We start from the raw sequence: 22,598 nt of genomic DNA on the forward strand, positions 1-22,598 counted from the left end.
ATCTATTTTTATTTTGAGAGAGGGATGTCACATAATTGTCCAGGCTGGTATTAAATTTACTCTGTAGCCCCTGCAAACTTAAATGTGTGGTTTCCTGCCCCAGTCTTCCAAGTAGTTACAGGCGATGGACCTTTGCCACCAGGCTTGACAAGTTAACATTTTTAATTTCCTTGTTGTTGATAATGCTGTGGTTGGGACCTAGGACCTTACACATTGCTATGTAAGCACAGGACACCAGCCCTGTTTTTACATTTTAAAGTATTAGAATCTGATGGCTGGGAAAATGGCTCAGTGGATAAGAACAGTTGCTATACTCCTCAAAACCTGCATAAAAAGCTGGGTGTGGGACCTATAGAGATGACTCAGCATGTTAAAAAAGGCTTGCTGCTCTTTCAAAGGATGCTAGTTCAGTCCTGGTATCCATGTTAGGCATCCTATAACTCCAGCTCCAGGGGATCTATTACCTTTTTCTCACTCATGAATGCACACACCCAAGTGTTCATGCAAACACATGAACAGACTCTTCTTTTAAAAGCCTGAAATGACCATGATCACATGTAACTCAAGTGTTGTGAGTGACAGAAACATGAGGACCAGTGGGGCTTGATGCCTCCAAGTCTGTTCCAGGTTCAATAAAAGATCCTGTGCCAAAAGGATAAAGTAGACAAAGGTGTACACACATATAGCTTGGCCCTAATGTCTTCCTTGGGTGAGGAGATAAGAAGGTAAGGCATCAACAATCATAGATGCTGAGAGTGGTGAACGGGAGAGGGCAGACTCATTCAGTTAACAACGGAAAAAACTTACAACCACACCCAACACCCAGGTCTTTAAATCCTTTGACAGTTGACATAGCATCATCACCCCTCCTTGGCTAGGCATCATCAGAACCTCTGATAGTGCCTGTTTCTAGCTCTTCAGGAAACATGACGTGTTCCATCATTGGCAAGGCATGATCAGGACCTGTGACAGTGCCAGGCAGATGCCAGGTGGTTCTGTTTGGCCTCTTAGGCCTTAACTTCCTACACACACACAAATATATGCATTATAATTTGGCCTTTAGGTGCCTTTGTCCTCCACTGGCCATTAGTGAGGAGTGAAGTGATCATGTTCTTCAGACTAACATCTTTCAGAGCATTTTCTCTTCCGTTCTACCTTCTGTCAAGCACAACTATGTGGACACTTTCCAACACTTTTCTTCCTCTCCTTTTCTTTTTTTTTTTTTTTTTTTTTTTTTTTTTTTTTGGTTTTTCGAGGCAGGGTTTCTCTGTGGTTTTGGAGCCTGTCCTGGAACTAGCTCTTGTAGACCAGGCTGGTCTCGAACTCACACAGATCCACCTGCCTCTGCCTCCCGAGTGCTGGGATTAAAGGCGTGCGCCACCACCGCCCGGCCCTCTCCTTTTCTTTATTCATCTTTATGGTGTGAACATTTTCCCACATGTAGATGTATGTACTGTCCATGAAGGTTAGATTCATCCCCTGGAACTGGAATGCAGGCAATTCTAAGCTGCGGTGTTGGTGCTGGGACTTGAACCTGCATCCTCCATAAGAGCAGTCAGTGCCATTAACTACTGAACCAACTCTAGAGACCCCGGTCGTTATCTTTTCAAGAGAGGTGATGACTTTATGTAGATAGGTATTTATGTTCAGTTGCATCGATTTCAGGATCTTACATAAATGACAATATTTTTGTAGCAAGATCTTAAATACAATTTTCCTCCATAAGGTAGGTCAGTGTTGATGCTTTTCACCCACCAAACAACCTGACAACCTGAGTCCAGTCCCCTGAAACCTATACAACTGGAGGAGAGAATCAGTGCCCACAATTTTTTTTTTACGTTTCACCCACACTGTGGCACATGTCATAAACACAGGCACACAAATAAGTAACATCATTTTCAAATGTTAAAAAAAAATGAATCATGAAAAGACCTCGTAAAAGCAGAATACCTCATTGGTTTAAGACAGCCAAATTCATGTCCCTGAAAGAATTTCCAAGACAGCATCCCATTTTTTTGTGTGTGTGTGTGTATGTGGTGGGAGATTGGTTTAGTTTGGCAATACAGGGTTTATCTGTGGAGCCATGGCTATCCTCACTCGTTTTGTAGACAAAGCTGGCCTCAAATTCACTGAGATCCGCCTATATCCGCCTTCCAAGGGCTGGTATCACAGGTGCGTGCGACCACCACCTGGCTATATTTTTTGTTCTTAAAAAAAGTTATCTATCTCTGTAAAGCTTTCATTTGTGTGTTTCTTTTTGTTAAGAAACAGGGTTTCACTATTTACCAGCCTGGCCTTAAACTCATCTCTTATGCTGTTTCAGCCACCAGACAGATTTTTTTTAAAATCCTTTTACCCTGTATCTAGAACTAAGTTTTTCTCACTGTTAGATTTTGTGTGTGTGTGTGTGTGTTTCTGTAGGTACAAATGCAGTTCAGAGGGCTGGAGAGATGGCTCAGAGGTTAAGAGCATTGCCTGCTCTTCCAAAGATCCTGAGTTCAATTCCCAGCAACTACATGGTGGCTCACAACCATCTGTAATGAGGTCTGGTGCCCTCTTCTGGCCTGCAGACATACACACAGACAGAATATTGTATACATAATAAATGAATAAATATTAAAAAAAAAAACAAATGCAGTTCAGAGGTAAATCTAGAGTGGCATCTTTGCCTTCTACCTGGTTTGAAACAGGATCTCTTTGTTATTTACCTCCATACACCAGGAACACCTTCAGCTTCCATTCTCATAGGAGCACTGGGATTACAGATGCTCACGGTACAGACCCAGCTTTAACTTTGGTCCTGGGGATTCAGACTTGGGTCCTCAGGCTTGGCGTGCAAGTGCTTTTACCCCCATCTCCCTAGCCCCACTTTGAATTTTTTTTTATTATAATATGTGACTAATTCTTATTAATTTCATTTTTTTTAAAGGAAACTATATTTTCATTTTACATACCAATCCCAGTTCCTACTCCCTCTTCCCTCCCATTTCCTCCTTATACCCACTCTACCCCACCCCCATCCACTCCTCAGAGGGTGCGCATTGCTTTGTGGAAGGTCCAAGGCTATATCTAGGCTGAACAAGGTATCCATCCAAGGAGAATAGGTTTCCAAAAACTACCTACAAGCAGTAGGGAAAAATCCTGGTGCCACTGCCAGTGGCCCCCTCAGTATGCCACAGCCATACAACTGTCACATTCAAGGGACTAGTTAGGACCTATGCTGCTTCCCTATTTTGAATTTTTGATGCTGTTTTTTATTTGTGTGTGTGTGTGTGTGTGTGTGTGTGTAGAAAAGCATATAGCCTTGACTTTCAGATAAAGTGCTCTGTAACCAAGCTGTCCTTGAACTCACAGAGATCCATCTGCCTCTGTCTCCCAAATGATTGTATTAAAGATGATCTCAACTACCACCTGTCTTAAGGCAGTTATATTCTGGAAACTAAGTGTGGATTTAAACTGATTGTAATCCTTGTGTCTCCGATTTCTAAGTACTGGTATCATCAGTTTGGGCCACCATGCTAATGTCAAACAGCTTTCTTGATTGTGCTCCCCTATAACACCAGGAATAACACTCATCAGTTAATTAGCTTTTCCAATTGAAAGAGTACAGTAAGGCAGGGCCTTGCAGTCAGGGATAGTCTAGTACAACTAGAACTGTAGACTGCCTCTACATTAATATAGTAAAACAAGTCTTTGCGTTCTTTGAGATCCTCCCCTCTTTGGTTTTCTTGAGACATAGTCTAGCTATGTAATGGAGCCAAATTGACGTTGAAAACCTCTTTTTTATTTTTTATCATTTTATTTATTTATTTTAGGTTCTCAAGACAGGGTTTCTCTGTGTAACAGCCCTGGAGGTCCTGGAATGAACTCTGTAGACCAGGCTGGCCTCAAACTCAGAGATCTGCCTGCCTCTGCCTCCCAAGTGCTGGGATTAAAGACATAGGTCATTATGTCTGGTTCTATTTTTTTTTTAATTTAATTTAAAAAAATTTCAAGACTGTCTCACTGTGTGTCTTAGGCTGGCCTTGATACATCATCCTCAGGCAGGCCTTTACCTCCCCAGTGTGAGAATTATAGGCATGGTCCATAGTAAACAGCTTTTTTGTTATTTTTTAAGATTTTTTTCAATGTGAATGAGTTTTGCACACATGTGTACCATGTGCGTGTTTGGTGGTCACGAAGGGTAGAGGAGTATATCTGATTCTTGGGAATTGCAGTTGCAAATGGCTGGGGATGCTGTGAATTAAACCCTGATCATTTGGAAGAGTGCTCAGAGCCCTTAACGACTGAGCCATCTCCAAGCTTTCATGTTGCTTTTGTTTTTTCTTTGTTTGGTGTTTGTTTGGTTGGTTGGTTTTGTTTTGTTTTCTTTTGTTTTTTGTGGCAGAATCTTGTTATGTGATCAAGGATGTTTGTAAATTGCAAATATTTCCTGTGTCTCCTCAATACTATGAGTAAGGGATAGGTGTGAAACATCACACCCTTATTTTCTGCTTTCTTTTCCTTTATATATAATATTTTATCATTTCCTCCTTTCTTTTCTCCCCTTTGTTGGGTCCGGCAGGGGAAGGTCACACAAAGATGTTGACAAACCACCAAAGTTTAATAAACCAGAAGCAAACTTTATTCCAGAAACCAAAATCCAGGAAAAAAATAAAAATAAAAAATCTTCATGGTGCACAAAAAGCTTATCAGCTAGCTGAGACCACAGCCAGAGATTTTTTTCTTTTATTAGGCTGCGGCAAAAGTCCGGTTTCTGAACCCACCTTTTTATGGTAGGGGCACTAAGCATTAGGTCTGAACAAAGGAATTCTTTATAATCTCAAGGTAAAACTTAGATACATATTGCCTTATTTTAGAATAAATAAGAAGTTGGTTCTTTCCTTTCCCCGAATGAGTCCCAAGGATGGGACTCAGATGGTCAGACTTGAAAGCACTGAGGCATCTTGCCAGCCCATGGCTTTGTTGTTTGACTTACAGTTTCAGAAAATACAGTCCATCATAGTGTGGATGGGTGATGCTCCCACCATCGCTGTGGCAAATTTTGGCTATTCTAGCATTCTGAGGGAGAATGGGGCACTAGTAAGGCTGGGTGGCTATTTTCCTCAAAGCTCTTTTTGCATTAACCCACTTCTGCCAACTATGCTGCCCTTATCAAAGATTCAATGAATACCAAGGCACCCGTGACTGGGGCCAAAGTGTTCAAACACATGAGCCCATGTACGACATTTTATATTCTATGTATATTTTTTTCCTTTGGTTATAACACAGTCCTAATAGCCAAGTTAAAAACTATGGTTTTCATGATTTACCATGTCAGTTCTTCTATTTGACTTTCAGGATTCTGAGTAACTAATGCTGCCATGAATATCTCCAAAGGACAGATGAACAAAGAAAGGAACAGGTATCTAACTCTATTAGGTAAGCAATTGTTGAAGGCTTATTTCTGGAAGGCCAGCACTTTGGAGACTGAGCTAGGGCTCAGTCAGGGCTGTATAATAAGACTTATCTCAACAGCAACAACAACAAAAGAAAACAACTCTTTTCTCTTTGGCCATTTTCTGTTATTTGTTGCATTCAATAGCTTTTTTAAGACTGAGCTAGCCTTACATTTGTGAAAAAAAAAACTCTATACTCCCAAGGACTTTGAATTCAGTTTGTTAAATTTGCTATTTATAATTTTATTCTTTGTTTAATTCATTAGTGTTTTCTTTCTGAGTTCAAATTTTGAGTCATTTGTTGATGGACTCACTAATGATAGGTTTTTTGCCTGCTTTTTCCAACTAAGGAGATGTCAAACATATGCCATGCAATTAAATATGCTTTAGTGGCACCATTTTCAAACTGGCACGCAGTATCCCAAGGTTTGAATAGAGGCCATTGATTTACAGTTGCTATTTAGATTCATCCCAGTTACTGTTCTCCCTTCTACCTTTTTCTGCTGTGCTGGAGGCTAGAACCCAGGAGTGTTACAGGCTAGGCAAGCCCACTTCCAGGGAGCTACCCTCCAGCCCAAACTGCTCTTTTAATTATATCTACATAGAGAAAGTTAAAGTTAGCATGCTTGTAGTTGTAGGTCAGTTAACTATCATGCTGATTTCCTAAGATTGGATGAAGTGGACAGTTCTTGTAGTGACTATAAGACTAGCCATTTTCACACGTCACACATTTATACTAGTAAACTATAGTAAGTATTTTTTTAAATATTTATTTATTTATTTATTATGTATACAATATTCTTTCTGTGTGTATGCCTGAAGGCCAGAAGAGGGCACCAGACCTCATTACAGATGGTTGTGAGCCATCTGTGGCTGCTGGGAATTGAACTCAGGACCTTTGGAAGAGCAGGCAGTGCTCTTAACCGCTGAGCCATCTCTCCAGCCCCAGTAAGTATTTTTATTTTTTAACAATTCACCAATTGCAAGATGAATATAGTGGCTCATGCCTGTAATTTCAGCAGTTGGAAGGCTGAGGCTGGAACATCACTGCAAGATGGCTGTCAGCATGTACTACCTGTTATGTAATTCTATTCTCAAATATCACAGAAAAGGAAAGAAAAACAATTTTAATATTTGAAAGCAAAACATTCTCCTTTAATATTTTATTTTGTGCATTTTTGATTCCTAATTATATAAAACAGGCTATTTCTTGGCTTTTTGAGTTTTATTTCCTGCTTTTGTTGTTGCAGTTTTTTGAGACAGTTTCTTCTTGGCTGTCCTAGAAATAGCTCTATAGATCAGTCTTCCTTCTGCCTCCCAAGTGTTGGAAATTAAGTCATGTGACATCATGCCCAGCTTCCGTTTTATTTTTTTTTAACTCTTTACTGTTTGTATTTGTGAGTGGGTTAGTGAGTCCAGGTGCTCACTTGTATGCAGTGTGTGGAGAAAGGACAGCTTTCAAGCCTTTCTTCTGTCTCACTGAGCCAGTTTCTCTTGTTTCTGCCGTGTGCTTGTCACCGTACTGCTGTGCACTCCTTGCTAATTTGCCTCTGCTCCGGGGAATTTCATTGTACTTTCCATCTCACTGTAGGACTGCTGGCTTACAGATGGGTCCCGCCAAATCCGTCTTTTTCCACTGAGCCATCTCCCTCACCCTCCTTCACATTTGCAGTGCTGGGAATAGAGCCGGCAATCTCAAATACGTTAGACAATTGGAGTTTTTTTGTTGGTGCGCTGGTTGCTTTGATTTCACAAGACAGGGTTTCTCTGTACTTCATGCTGTCCTGGAACTTGCATTATAGAGCAGTTTGGCTTCAAAGCCCAATCTTTTTCCTCCTGAGTGCTAGGGTGAAGGCGTGAGCCACCACCTACCTATCTGACTAGGTGTGAGTTTCTTATACTTAGTTGCAACTTTGATGTCTGTTTGTTTTGTGAATTTGATTTTTATTGTGGTTCAAGACATGGGATGGAACATATTAGCTTCAGAGACAATGGTTTGATTTAGTTGGTATTCTATATAGCCTAGGGAGTCTTGTATTCAGTCTGGCCACAAACTCAAGGCAATTCTCTTAACTTAGTTTCCTAAAGGCTGGAATTAAGGCTTGAGCAACCAGGCTTGATCACATATTGAAATTTATTATATCATATTTCAAATATTTTGTCTGGCCTAACCTAAAAATACATATGTAGGAAGTTCGAATATCATTTTCTTTCTTTCTTTCTTTCTTTCTTTCTTTCTTTCTTTCTTTCTTTCTTTCTTTCTTTCTTTCTTTCTTTCTTTCTTTCTTTCTTTCTTTCTTTCTTTCTTTCTTTCTTTCTTTCTTTCTTTCGAGACAGTTTCTCTTTAGCTTTGGGGCCTGTCCTGGAACTCGCTCTGTAGACCAGGCTGAACTCACAGAGATATGCCTGCCGTTGCCTCCCAAGTGCTGGGATTAAAGGCATGTGACACCACTGCCCAACTTCAAGTTTCCTTTTCTTTGACCTATTATATGTGTATTCAGTATTTTTGTTTGCTTTTTCTTTTTTTTTTAAATTAATTTATTTATTTATTATGTATACACTATTCTGTCTGTGTGTATGCCTGCAGGCCAGAAGAGGGCACCAGACCTCATTACAGATGGTTGTGAGCCACCATGTGGTTGCTGGGAATTGAACTCAGGACCTTTGGAAGAGCAGGCAATGCTCTTATCCTCTGAGCCATCTCTCCAGCCCCTTGCTTTTTCCTTTTTTTTGAGTCCAGCCCAACCTCAAATTCACATCCTCTTGCCTTAGCCTTCCAGGTACTAGAATTACAGGCATGTGACACGAATAATACACCTAGTTTCCACTTACTTTTCATAAAATGAGCATAAGGATAATTTCCTATCGTTTATAATCCATTCATTTTTACAATTTTTTAAAGATTTATTTTCTAATGTATATTGGGGTTTTACCTTCATGTTTGTCTGTATGTGAGAGTCAGATCCCTTGGAGTTGGAGTTACAAACAGTTGTGAACTGCCGTGTGGTTGCTAGGACTTGAACCCAGATATTTTAGGGGAAAAAGCCAGTGCTCTTATCTGTGGAGCCATCTCTTCAGCCCCTATTTTTTTACCATTTTTATGTTGTTGTGAAATATGTTTGTTTTGTTTTTTCAAGACAGTGTTTCTCTGTAGCTTTGGATCCTATCCTGGAATTCATTCTGTTGACCAGGCAGGCATCAAACTCACAGAGATCCGCCTGCCTTTATCTCCTGACTGCTGGGATTAAATGTGTATGCCACCCCTCCTGGATTGAAATAGGTTCTTTTAGAATGATATTTAAGGATTTTGTGTAATATTTTGAACCCTTCTACCCCAATAAACAGGATCTTACAAAGCTCATGCTGGCCTTAAAGTCAATGTGTAACTTAGGATGAGCATGATTTTCGCGTTCCTACTTCTGCATTCTATGATTAGAGGCCCAGGGCACTATTTTTTTTTTCAACAGTTCTGGTGATCTAACACAGGGCTTCATTTGTCCAGATCTTCTCTGGCACTGAAAGGTGAAGTACTAAGCTTGTACTTGCTTGTGAAGCAGTAGTCTGCCGTTGAGCTTTATTATATTTAACATCTCTTTTAACATTGCTGAGGCCATTATTAAACTTACTCTACTATAGCCCAGACAATTTTTTTTAACTTATCATCCTTCTAATTTAGCCTCAACGCCATTCTCCCTACCTGGAATTATGCATTGGTGCCATGATTTGTGCCTTATTTCTGGCATACATCATATAATCTTATTTATTTTACTATTATTTGTTTTGAGGGGGATTGTTTGTCTTTGTTTCTTTGTTGTTTTGGTTTTCCAAGACAGATTTCTCTGTGCTTTTGGCTGTCAAGAAACTAACCCATAGGGCTGGAAAGATGGCTCAGTGGTTAAGAGCATTGCCTGCTCTTCTAAAGGTCCTGAGTTCAATTCCCGGCAATCACATGGTGGCTCACAACCATCTGTAATGAGGTCTGGTGCCCTCTTCTGGCCTGCAGACATACACACAGACAGAATATTGTATACATAATAAATAAATAAATATTAAAAAAAAAAAGAAACTAACCCGTAGAGCAGTCTGATTTATACTCACAGTCTTCCTGTCTCTGTATCCCACGTGCTGGGTTAAAGATATATGCCACCACTGTTCAGTGGATTTTCTTTTTTAAAAAAGTTATTTTATACATATATGTGTGTGCACATCTCATGTGTGCCTTGGTCCTTGTGGAGGACAGAAGATGTTGGATTCCTTGGAACTGGAGCTGAAGATGGCTGTGAGCCTCCAGGTGGGTGCCGGGCGAGTTGACAGTGCTCAGCTAGCTCTCAACCCACCTATAATTAGTATTCGCACTATCTTGCACATTCAGGGCTGGGAGGTACACTATGGATAGCTGTAAGGATTTCAGTAGTACTAATTTTCAAAATCCTTTTCCAGTATTCTGCTTCTAACATAATATACTATTCTCTCAGCTCCTCTGTGAGTGTCCACTCAGCTTTGCCACCACTGGTTTATACTCTCATGCCAATTTGGAATATTTTCTTTTCTTTTTTTTTTTTTTTGGTTTTTCGAGACAGGGTTTCTCTGTGGTTTTGGAGCCTGTCCTGTAACTATTTCTTTTTTTTTTTTTTTTTTTGGTTTTTCGAGACAGGGTTTGCAGTTTCATTTTTATGGGCTGTATGTGTTTTGCTGTTGTTGAATGAAAACAAATATAGGCAGTATATAAAAACAAGTGCATTAGTGTTCCAACAAAACCATTTCATAAAATGTGAGTGAGCTGTGTTTGTGTGGAGGCTGCAGTTTGCCCATACCTGCTTTATGACGTTTTACTTCTAATGTTTATGACTCTAATCCTCCGGTATATCCTTTCAAGATTCTTTTGTTTTCTGTTACTGTCTTACATGCATGTATGTAAGTTTGTCACGTGTGTAGTGCCCACAGAAGTCAGAAAAGGGGTTACAGATCCCTAGAACTGAAGGTACAGAACCTGGAACATTTGTAAGAACAGAATATGCTCTTCGTGCTGAGACATCTTTCTAGTCCCTCCTTTGTAAAATCTTGGAAGCTTTTTTGTTTTGTTTTAGTTGTTTTCTTTTCTGGGAGTCTGGCTCTTTAGCCCAGTCCTGTAAATCTCCCTGTGTAATTCTGATTGACTCCTAACCTGCAGCGATTGTCAATAATCAACCAGAGTTAGAGGTGTCACCGTGCTCAACTGTGATTTTTAAGCATCCAGTTTGTTGCTGCTGATGACATTTGCATACCACACTTTTTTTCATTTCAAAGAACACAGAGATTAGCTAAACACGTACTTCTGTCATTAGTATTGTGTGTTATGCTGTAAAGTTGATTTATTTTATTAAAATGCCAAGCAGCTGCATTCCTTTTGCTGTAATTTGCTTACTCTTACAGTGGTTAAACACTGAATGACAAAAATTTGGAGAAGGACAGCATGTCATTGTGCTAGGCCAAGGCAGGGACCTTAAGGTAGGAACTGAGGAAACCATGGAGGAATGCTTGCTGCCTTGTTTCTCTGCATTGCTCAGCTATCTCTCGCATACAGCCCAGGCTCACCTGCCTAGCAGTAGTATGACTAATGGGCTGGGCCCTGCAACCCACAGCAATCAAGAAAATTCCCCCAGATATGGCCCTAGGCCAATCTAATGAAGACAGTTCCTCAATTCAGGTTCCAGCTTCCCAGGTGTGTTTTAAAAATTAAAAGTAGCTATCACCATCTGGAAGTGTATTCCTCTCAATCCATATTTCATTGTATGAACATTTAAGTTTCTAAAACTTGTCTCTAGTGGAGTATCATGACTGTTGCAGCTTATCTCTGGTTCTTTGTTCATGTTACCTTGCTTTTGTTGAGGACAGGAATCCTTAGACTGTCTACTTAATATCCTCTCTCCTTAAGACTTCCATCAGTCTTAACTTGAGGTTTTTGTATCTCTGGGCATGGCCTTTCTACCTGCATCTTTCTTTGTATGTATGGAGTATTTATCAGGTCTAGGCCATTTTCTACTATTGTTAGTTATATGTGGATGTCTTTTCACCCTATGTGTAAATCAAAATTTCATCACCCTAAATCAATCCAGCTAATGAAAGTATAACCCGTATTATTTAATTGCTTTGAAACTTGAAAGGCAAGCTAGCACCGAAGTGATATCATATCTGACTGTCTTTGGAGCTTGACAGCCTCTCTGGTAAACTCTGTCAATCTCACAGGTAGCTCTACAACCCCGTTCTCCTAGCATTTTCTTGCTTTTTCCCTTCTGCTAACTAACTTCCTCATCCTATTTGCCCTACTGTAGATGAATAGCTTCTGTTTATTTATAGCTTTTGAGTCATTCTTTTGCAAATTGGTTCATAACTGTATCTTAAATCTTTCCTGATTCTTCCATCGATGATAGTATTTTCTTCCATAAATTTGTTTACTCCTTTATCTGACTTAGTTTCTTTGTTTTATCTATTATATTTTTGAGACACAAGCTGACATCAAAGTTGCCATGATAGCTGAGTCTAGACTGTCATCCTGATTCTCATGTCTCTGCTTCCTGAAGAGGAGATACCTAACTTACGTGTATTTATTCAGTAGTGCTAAGGATTGAAGCTAGGATCTCATATATGCTAGACAAGTGTTCTACAACTAAACGGTACTCCAAGATCTTGTTTTTCAAAATTTCAAATTATATAGAATTTTGTCACCTTATCCTTTTGAGGAAAACTTTTGTGTTATGACAAGTCTTGGGATTTTGGCCAGTTTATCAGGAGATGTCCTAAAGCCCTTGAATCTGATCCTTTTTGGGGGTAGGGCTTGGGGATGGCTTAGCAGTTGTGGTTTTGAAGTATACATAGTATCAAGAATGCTTTCTTAGCCTTGCTTATTTGATTTTTTTTCAAGTTTCCTTAAGAAATAATTTGAGTGTGTGTAGGACTGATGCTGTATATTGAATTCTGAATTTATTTAAATCTGATTGATTAGATGAACTTAATTCAGTAATTTCCAAGTCTCTCTCAGACTCATTTTCTTTATAAATTTTTTTTATCGTTTATTTAACTTTATTTTATGTGCATTGGTGTGAAGGTGTCAGATCCTCTGGAACTGGATTTTCAGACAGTTGTGAGCTGCCATGTGGGTGCTGGGAATTGAACCCGGGTCCTCGGTAAGAACACTCAGTGCTCTTAACCACTGAGCCATCTCTCCAACTCCAGACCCATTTTCTAGTGGGCATAAAATCTTATTGTTTTATTTTGCTTTGTTTTATATATGGTTTTGACCACACTAGCCTTAATCCTGTATATCCATTGCTGGCCTTAGTCTTCTGAGTGCTGAGATGCTGGCATTATAGGCATACACCACCGTGTGTGACAGAGAAAAACAGAACAAAAGTTCCTCCATCTTGTATTCCTGCTGAGGCCATTCAGGTTTAAGCAGAATCTGATTTCCTTGATGGAGAGTCTCCTGGAAAACTACGCAACTTTGTTCTAGAAACCTAAGGTCAGTATGTCCTAGCTAACTTCTCTTTCCGTAACTCCAGCTGCCTCTTTGTGCAGGACCCCCTCCAGGTCACTGCTTATCTTGGTGTGACTTAAACTGCCTCTTTGTGCAGGACCCCCCTCCAGGTCACTGCTTATCTTAATGACTGTTAACTGCTGGCCTCTGCAGGAACCCCCTCCAGATAACTGCTTATTTTAATGACTATTAAACTCCCTGCCTTGGCAAGACCCCCTCCAGGTAACTGCTTATTTTAGTCATCTGCCTTTTTTTTTTTGTGCAGGACCCCCTTCTGGTAAGAGCTTATCTTAGTGCATTGATGAGCTCCCTGCCTGTGCAGGAACCCCTCCAGGTAACTGCTTATCTTAGTGACGTAAAACTCCTTGCCTGTGCAGGCCCCCCTCCAGGTAAGTGCTTATCTTAGTGACTTTTAAACTGCCTTCTGCTGTGCAGGCCCCCTTCCAGGTAACCACTTAATAGTCACTTTTAAACTCTCTGCTTCTGTGAAGCTCCCCTGTAGCTGACAACTGAAATGCCAGGATTTAGATTTTAATTTCAAAAACCTGTGCTCTGGACACTCAGGCTGTTGTTACTAGGTGTCCAAATAATTGGATTTAGTTCCAGCCAGCTGGAATAAAGACTTTCATTTGGGTATAAACTGTCTTGAGTAGTCTTCTCGTGGGCCCTTGGTAATACAGGCTCACAGTTTGCTTACTCAATTTTCCTTTCTCTTCCTCCTTCCTTCTATGGCAAAATATAATTTTTTTTAAATGAAAGACTATCAGAAAATGAGTCTAAAGTTCCACTGCAATGAACATCAGAAGGACGCACGTGTTCATGCTGACCTGTGCCTTTCATGTAGCTGGCTGAGCTGCCCAGTCACTCTGCTTAGTGTTCGTGTTTTATGCCTCCTATTAGGCAACGGCTTTCCCATCCACTTCTGTTTTGCTCTTGTTCATGTATTTGGATAGCTTTCCTTTTGCTTCTTCTTTCTCTTGTTTTGCTTCCTTATGCTTTCACACTAGTGTAGGCTCTAATGGCCTCATCTTTGTGTTGCATGTTGGCTTGCAATGCATCTTTCTCCTTCGCCTCCGTTTATTGATTTCTATAAATACCCAGTTCCGCTTGCTTTATATGATGATGCCTCTGCTTGTTTCCAATGGTTTCTGATGTACAGTTGAGAACTGACTTCTCCCATCCTCTGTTTCAGGGGTTTCAGTTGCAAATGCCTGCAGAATCCAGATGGGGAACATGTGTGACATGATTCCTGGTATCACTCTCTTTTTTCTTGAAAAGCTGGTTTTCATGGTGTTTTTCCTTTGCTGTCCTTTAACTTATCATAGAGAGTACTGGATGCCAAGGGACAAGTGTTTCTGAGAGGGTGGGGGAGTCTTTCAGAACATGACCAACCCAATGTGCAGAATGCATCTAAAGGGAAAGGATATACTAATACTTGCTTACTGCTAATTTTCTGGAAAGGTCGATCCAACATTGCCAGAATTTCAGGCCTCTCTACAAAGGAAACTTGAGTAGCTTGAAAAAAAGTGTTTTGATTTTAGTTCTTCAGGGCAGCAGAGTATGTTTATAAATGCTTTAATAATCTTACAGCGGCGCCTGCTTCTTCTGAATTGTGCTATTGTCATGTCACTGTATTATGTTACAAAATAAGGGTGTGTAGAGCAATTCTTGTTTCAGTCCAGTTTGGGGCACGTTTCTTGGTAAAAGTAGAGCTGGACTACAATTTTGGGTACATTTGTATAAATTAGGCTGAGATATCTAGGAATTAATAGACCATTATATGGACATAAAAACAGCAAAACAGGAGTCCTATCAAGTAACCAAAAATCAATATTGTTGTAAATTTTTTGTTTGTCCTAACTATGTTTGTATCTTTGGTTTAATGTAATTGTTTTCTGTGAGTTAAATGACTTTACTGGATACTGAGTTACATGCCTTGAACAAACTACCATTCCCTGTATACATGTCTCCTTAGCAATACAATATTTAGTCAAAGTCAAGCGACATTCTAGGGCTACAGAGGTTTTATGCTTAAAAGCACAACACAGGCATGTGGTAGCTTGAGTAATTTCATAGCACCCAGTCAGGCAGCTCACAACTGCCTGCGGAGCCGGTTCAATGACCAGCAACCATAGCTTGCTGCACTCACTGTACGCATGCCCATCTACCCCCATATGCATCATTTTAATATACACATTAAGACTTTTGTCTGAAACCTAAATTGAGAGGCATTCTCATGTAGCACACAATGGTCTTGAGTTTGCTCTGTCATCAAGATGGCTCTGAACTCCCGATCCTCCTTCCTGTGTCTCCCAGGTGCTGGGATTATAAGCTTTTGCCATCATGCCTGGCAAAATCAGCAAGTTGGACTTACCCACTACGTTAAGCCCTGACTTTGAGCCAGTATGATGTGGTGATGGGAGCTGGGGTGGGTGTGAAGCAAGAAAACAGGGCTTATGTGGACTGTTTCCACTGAGGGCAAGCCATATTCTGTGCTACACTTTTCCTTTCTCATGTTACCCAGCTACTCAAGCATTTTGCATTTTTTGTGCTATATATATGTGTGCGTGTGTCGTGCATGTGTTTGTGTTTCCATGTGTGCAGGTATGCCTATTAATTGTCTTCCTCATACTCACTACCTTACAATCAAAATCTCTCTGTGAACCAAAACGCCTCCAATTTTGTCTAGGCAGACAGCTTGCTCCCGGCAATCCCTGTTTGCGCCTCCCAAGCACTGGGATTGGAAATGAGCTGTCCTGCCAACACTAACACTATGGAGCATTCAGCTTGTGCTAGGGATCCCAACCTGGGTTCTAAAATTTTACCAGAAAGTGCTTTGCCCACTGAGTCATCTCTTCAGCCTCAAGTTGTTAACCCTATATTTATGTACTAGAAGGGAGGGAGGGGAAACAGTGAGGGCGAAGAACATGCACATGGGAGCATAGCTATTTGTTTTTGTCTTCATATGTGGAACGGCCATAGCAGGGTGTGGAATCAGAGGACAACAGGCAGAGGCAATTTTCTCCACCTTGTTCATCTTAGGGATTATACTCACCTTCTCGTTTTCTGGAAGATTTTTTTCACCTTTTGAACCAAGGGTGTTTTGTTTTCTTGTGATGCTAAGAATTGAACCCAGGACCATGCACCAAGCATACTAGGCAAACAATTTACTACTGACTGAACTATTTGCATCCAAGCCCATTAGAGCTTAACAAGGCTAGGTAAGTGTTCTGAGACACGTCCTTAAGCCCTCTTTTTAAGTTGCATTCCCCCCCGAACGTTAATAGTTGATTCCTCAATGTGGCAGTTAAAAATGGCCCGATGTCTGACAGGAGGGAGACATACCCCTGCAGCCTGAGGAGGTCTCTTTCCACTTAGAGAATGTTATGCAGATAACTTAGATGATTGATTTTTTCAGTGTGAGCATGGTGAAGCTTAGTACGCTTATTAAGTAAGTGGAGAGGACAAGGATGATATGCATAATTTCAAGGCTTCTTGAGTTGAAGTTAGGTGTATTTACAGTTTCTTTGTATATAGTCCTGCGGCTTTTAAATTACATGTCACAAAGGATTTCAATAAAAGTTAAAGATTAATCAAAGCTTAAGTTTTCAAGTTTAAAAGTTTAGTAAAAGTAGTTGAGCTGGTATACTTGTTTCATACCTTTGAGGATTTTCTTTTGTAAGTAAAATTATAAAAGGGTTTTTTGAGATAAGACTGAAAGTTGCAAACGTTCTTGGTCCTCGGCAAACATAGCTCCTTCATTCTTTGTCAGATCATTTTTGAGATGCAGTTTGGCTTTATTGGCTGTGTTGAAGTCTTTGACTATTAGTCAGTCCCTTTCTCATCCCTTTGCCCCGCTCCCCAACACAGGGTTTATCTGTGTAACAACCCTGGCTGTCCTGGAACCCTGCCTGCATCTGCCTCAGGAATGCCAGTATTAAAGCCATGTACCCCCACCCCCACCCCCGGCCTTCTTTCCCTTCTTATGCCCCTTAATTTTTTCTTTTCTGTCCTGTTTCACCCACAAATATTTTATAATATTAGCTAAAGGTTTTATAGTTCCAGAGTGATAATCTTTAGATCATTGCCAGAAACAGTATTTCAGTTTATCTTTATGGGCTTTTATACTAATAGTTTTGGGTAGATTCTGCTTCTAAAGTTTGAATATAAATCGCTCGTACCCTTTATTTTGAGAAAACTTTTCTACTTTGCTTTTGTCAGCATTTTCCTGATTCTTTCTGCTTCACATTTTCCGGTAATGAGGGGTAAAACACCTCCATTTACCTCATCTACTTCTGGCTTGATATTTTCACTTAGGGCTATATGATACGCGCGCTGTTTTCTTTTGATTTGCTGCTGAAATGCCTTCGTGGACTTTATGCTGAGTAGGAATTTTGTGCAATTTTGATTTTCCTTTAAAAATGCAAAATAATTAGTTCGTTTTTGTCTTTGTTTTTTTAGGCAGGCATAGATGCACAGACCACTAATCCCAGTCCTGAAGAAGATATTTGTGAGTTTGAGGCCAGCCTAGGCTGCTGTAGAGAGACCCTGTGCCAAAAAGAAAAGGGGGGAGAGAGAGACAGAGAGAGAGAGAGACAGAGAGAAAGAGAGAGAGAGAAAGCTAGCGCTTAAATAACCTAAAGCAACATAGGCCAGTGCTGACTCTAAATGCATAAAACAGTGTAACACTTTGCATTCCAAAATTTTTTGGCATGATACATGACCTCAGTTCATAATCAGTAGAATACTGGTTGTGACAGGATATTCAGTGTCAGGTTTACAAAATTTACAAATTCTGCAGAAAGGTGCATAATAATACATGGCTGTATTAATACCATTGAACTGCTTTCATCAAATGGTTAGGAGAGTTAACATGTAAATAGTATTAGGCTAGGCCTGACTACTAAGGTCCTACCTTGTGAAATGCCTCTGTTTCTTTTTTTTTTTTGGTTTTTCGAGACAGGGTTTCTCTGTGGTTTTTGGAGCCTGTCCTGGAGCTAGCTCTTGTAGACCAGGCTGGTCTCGAACTCACAGAGATCCGCCTGCCTCTGCCTCCCGAGTGCTGGGATTAAAGGCGTGCGCCAGAAATGCCTCTGTTTCACCCTCATCACCAGGAAAAAAAATAAATAAAAGGGATAGATGGCATTTTAATAAAAGTGTCCATTCAAGGAAGTAAAAATTGAATTTAGGATTGAAATTTTGGCCTGTATTTAGGCACTGACATGAAAATACCAGGTTTGGTCATCCATGGATGAACTATTCTTGGACAGCACTTTGATTTTTCTAGTTAACATATAGTGTGTGTTGGAATTTATTGCACCATTTTCCAACATACTTTTTTTTTTCCTTAAGAAATTAGAAAGAGGGGGCTGGAGAGATGGCTCAGAGGTTAAGAGCATTGACTGCTCTTCCAGAGGTCCTGAGTTCAATTCCCAGCAACCACATGGTGGCTCACAACCATCTGTAATAAGATCTGGTGCCCTGTTCTGGCTAGCAAGCATACAGATAAAACACTGTATACAAATAAATAAAATCTTTAAAAAAAAAAGAAATTAGAAAGAAATCAATGGGGGGGGGAATGAACTTGCCAAACAGGGGAGGAAAACACGCCTACATTCTCTCCACTTTTTCTATACTGTTGATACAGGTTTATAGAACAAAGCATAAACGGGGGGTCCTGGGGCCCACTCTCCCCAGCATTGCTTTGTAAGACCACCCACATTCAGTCAGGTGGCCTAAGTCCAGGCTAGGTTACTTAGGGAGGCCTACAATTAATACTTAAGACCTTGTCTCAACAAGAACCCCTCACCAATAAAAAAAAAAGAAGGATAACAAAAATTATAAGATGTGCATCCGTTGGTTGAAATTTTGTCCGAACTGTGAGATCTCTTCTGGTGGCAGTTTGTAATTGTCCTTCAGCTTTACTCTCTGGCTCAGCATGAGACTCCTCAGGAAACTTCAATTCTTCAGGGATGGTGATAGGCTAAGTCATAGTTTAAATATCTCTGCCTTCCTGCCAGGGCCTTTGGAACACTAGTCTCAATGATGCTGATCTCAGTTCTGATTCTATTGGGTTGCCATGAATTTCTTATCAAGTCCTTATTGCTTAGCATTCAATGTAGAAAGGACTGCTGATTATTCTTTGAGTCACTGCTTAAGGTGTTGTTGTCACGGGGTCATCTGGCTCTCAGGACAAAGACCCGAGACAGACTTTCAGGCTCCTTTCAAGGGTGTGTCACAGGACATTGTAAAAGCTGACAATGAGATTCCCGGCTTTCAGTCTTGAAGATAAGATAGGTTAGGCCTCCCCAGTTTTCACATAGATTTGTGTGATTAACTTCAGCCACCTTATCCAAAAAGAAGGAAACCAAAACTAAAGCTTCTGTCCTTTGTGACCTTCTGGATTAAGGTGAAGAGAGGAGCTTTTCCTTTTAGCAAAACAAATTCTAAGTACTTGTTATCAAAGAACAAAATATGGTATTTCATTAAATAGAATCAATATATTAGTATGTGCTTTGGTGAACATAAAGAAAAGCCCAGCCTTGTACAGCAGCTGTCGTGAGTGAGAATCCTGCCTTCTTCCTTTTGTTTTTTTTTTCTTTTTCAGCATTGTCCTTTGATCATTATAAAACTACCAAGACAAACATTCTTCAAGGGAAGTGCCATCAACCAGGCTCTGCATGGTTTTTCTGGACCCAGTCTTCTACCATCTTTAGCCTCCATTTAACTTTTTAGCTTTATCCTACACATTATTCTTTTTCTCTTTAGCTAGGGTATTCGTTTTCCACTTGTGGCCACAGCATTGCGAAGGTTGAGAACAACTGGCCAATGGAAGTAGTATGCCCTAAAACTCCCTAAGATTCATCCTGTCCTCTGAGCCATTCCTAACAATGAGGTTTGTTACATTTTTACTGCGCCATTTTTATCTTTAATGTCTTGGTTCGAATCTGAGAGATTCCTTTAGTTAACCCACACAGAGTCCTTGCACTGTTAGATACAGACAGGGGACAGCCTACTATTGTCCTTTTTTGCCTATAAGTGGTTTGAGAAAAGAACCCTCAATAGTGAATTCGTTGATTAGGCCCCGTTGAATTTTTTTTTTAAATGTGTGAGCACAGTCAGGCTTGTTTCTCTGGTCTTGTTCAAAACTAAGGCAAACACTTAATACTAGCTTTATTAATAGCTTGACTTATCTATTAAAGATCAAAATGGAAATCCCAGGAGTGGAATAGTAATTAATATTCAGAATTGTGTTCCAAAGTTTATGAATGCAAGAGTTAGGTATGGGGTACATGAGCATGGAAAATGAAGGAAAGAACTTCAGTTTGCTACGTTTCAAAGAAGAAAAAGGCTGCATAGTATTTCACAGAGAATGTACTCTCAGCAGCTAATATTACATTACTAATAATAGCACATAGCCCTTTGCCCATCCCCCTAACATCTATCTTACTCCAATTTTGGTTTCAATGGCATATGGCTATTGGGAAAATGTATTTGTGTCCCAAGGTGTCCCTCCATAAAATGCCAGTCAGCATTAGTGTGCTTTTTTTTTTTTAATTGAAATACTTTCCGCCTCCTCCCAGCCTCCCATTTCCCTCCCCCTCCCCCCACAGTAGTGCATTATGGAATTCAGGTTTGTCTTATATCTTATCAGCAGTTCTTGCTTGTTTGTTTGTTTGTTTGAAGCGGGGTCTTAATGTACGTAATCCTGGCCTTGAATTATGTAGATCATCCTCGCCCTCCTGAATACTTGAATTTAGAAGCCACCAGCTTCAGCATTACTAAAAAACAAACAAAAAAAGTGGTTTTTTACTCAAGGAAAGACCAGCCTGGCGTAGAACTCATGTAGAGCAGAGCGACCTTTCAAATATTGGGATTATAGTTGCTGCCATCACTTATGGGCTAGCAACTTGACAATTGAAAATATTAGTTCACTGATCTAATATTTGTTAGGGGAAGACAGTTTTCTTCAGAAAAGATTCCAATGCTCCCGAAAGATGATTTAAAAAAAAAAAAAAACTTAACTCCTTATTTGTTCCTCAGAGAATAGAATGCTATGAAAGGAAAGCCATTAGTCACCTATGTGTGCTGGTGAGATTTCGAATGTCCGTTTTTACGAAACTGCAGAAGGGCATAGCTTTCTCTATGAAGTAAGAACAGGATTTTGTTCATCCAAATGCTATCACCCATGTTTCCCTTGGAGACCTGCTGTATCCTACAATTTAAATTTCTGGAATACTACACATTCTAAATGGCAAAGCTGGAGCTTAGACTTGAAACGAGGAGTTCTAAGAGAACTCAAGATAATGCTATAATATGATGGATATATTTCCAGAAAGGAGCTTGTGGGCATTAATTTTTAAAATGTTAATGGAAGATTTCTAGTGAAGAGAATAAACGGGTGAAGGAAGGAGCCTGGATGTAGTGGTGTCCTTTGTCTTCCATGTACTGTCATAAGGTTTGTTAGAACACAAAGTACATCTTTTTTTTTTTTTAAGATTTATTTATTTATTATATATACAGTGTTCTGCATGCATGTGTACTTGCAGGCCAGAAGAGGGCGCCAGATCTCATTACAGATGGTTGTGAGCCACCATGTGGTTGCTGGGACTTGAACTCAGGACCTCCGGAAGATCAGCCAGTGCTCTTAACCTCTGAGCCATCTCTCCAGTCCCCACAAAGTACATCTTTGATCACTGTGATATCGGATGGCTGCAGTGATTTCAGTATGACCTTCAAGATGAGGTTGTTAGTGTTTAAGAGCCTGAATGTTTCCATTTCCAAATCCCAATACCGTCACATTAAAAAGCATTCAAGAGAAAGAATGAATTCTTGGACTTTAAGCTTGAAGTACCAGTTTTATGGGAGAAGAGAATTGATACTTTCATGTAGTCCTTCCCTCACCATCCTTTTGGTGCCTGTGTGCCTGCAGTTACACAGCATATACACAGATTAAGTGTAATACTTTTAAAGATATAGCCCAATTGGGCTCACTGCTAAATGCTTGTTAACTCTGCTTTCACATGCTTGATGCCTTCTTTAATTTCATATTTCAATTCTAGAACATTCTACGTGGCAGTAAAAGCATTGTGTTTGATGCATAGGTGACCTAAAAAAGTTGGATTTTGGAAAGGGCAAGTGTATATAAGACACCAATGGTTACTGGTACAAAAGGATTTGTTAGTACCATCCAGAGGTAGGCATAGGTGCATTAGCATGTTGATCAACTCCCCCCAGAATTCTGAGAAGTGTTTATGCCCCAACACCTGTCGTAGACACAGCTGTGTCCAGGGAATAGACCATGGGATGGAATTTCTTTTTGTTTTTGAAGATGTTGGCAGCAAGAATCTATGCCTAGGTTATCTGACTTCCATTCAACATGTAGGATGTGGTACTTCCACATGAGCTAAGAGAATATGCCCCTGTGTGGTCTATGTCAGTCCCTGTAAGAGGGAGGCTTGAGCAGAGGATGGACAAGAGAAATGAATATCTATTCTGGTCTTTTAGTCTGCAGATAGGATTTCTCTATTTGTCTCTCTACTTGTCTGCCTCATGCCCCATGTGTGGCAGAGAATGTTTTCCTATTTGAATTTAAAGGTTTTTTCCATCATTTGTCTTTCCTTGGAAACAGTTTTTGATGTTTTCCC

At 40.1% G+C, this 22,598-nt stretch overlaps 1 long non-coding RNA gene across 5 annotated transcripts in view; it reads left to right on the forward strand.

The window, feature by feature from the left end:
• The window catches only part of LOC121445546, a 53,770-nt gene that overhangs the window by 21,131 nt on the left and 10,041 nt on the right, over nucleotides 1-22,598 (forward strand). For 4 of the 5 annotated variants that reach the window (XR_005973954.1, XR_005973953.1, XR_005973957.1 and 1 more), the window contains 2 exons: nucleotides 5,341-5,421; nucleotides 13,217-14,203. This is a non-coding gene — a long non-coding RNA (uncharacterized LOC121445546). The remainder of the gene's footprint in view (nucleotides 1-5,340; nucleotides 5,422-13,216; nucleotides 14,204-22,598) is intronic. The other variant, XR_005973956.1, reaches the window with a different exon arrangement.

This window comes from Microtus oregoni, unplaced genomic scaffold (genome assembly GCF_018167655.1).
Source record: "Microtus oregoni isolate MIOR12 unplaced genomic scaffold, Mior012 000203F_ref0000192, whole genome shotgun sequence".
Taxonomy (NCBI): Eukaryota; Metazoa; Chordata; class Mammalia; order Rodentia; family Cricetidae; genus Microtus; species Microtus oregoni.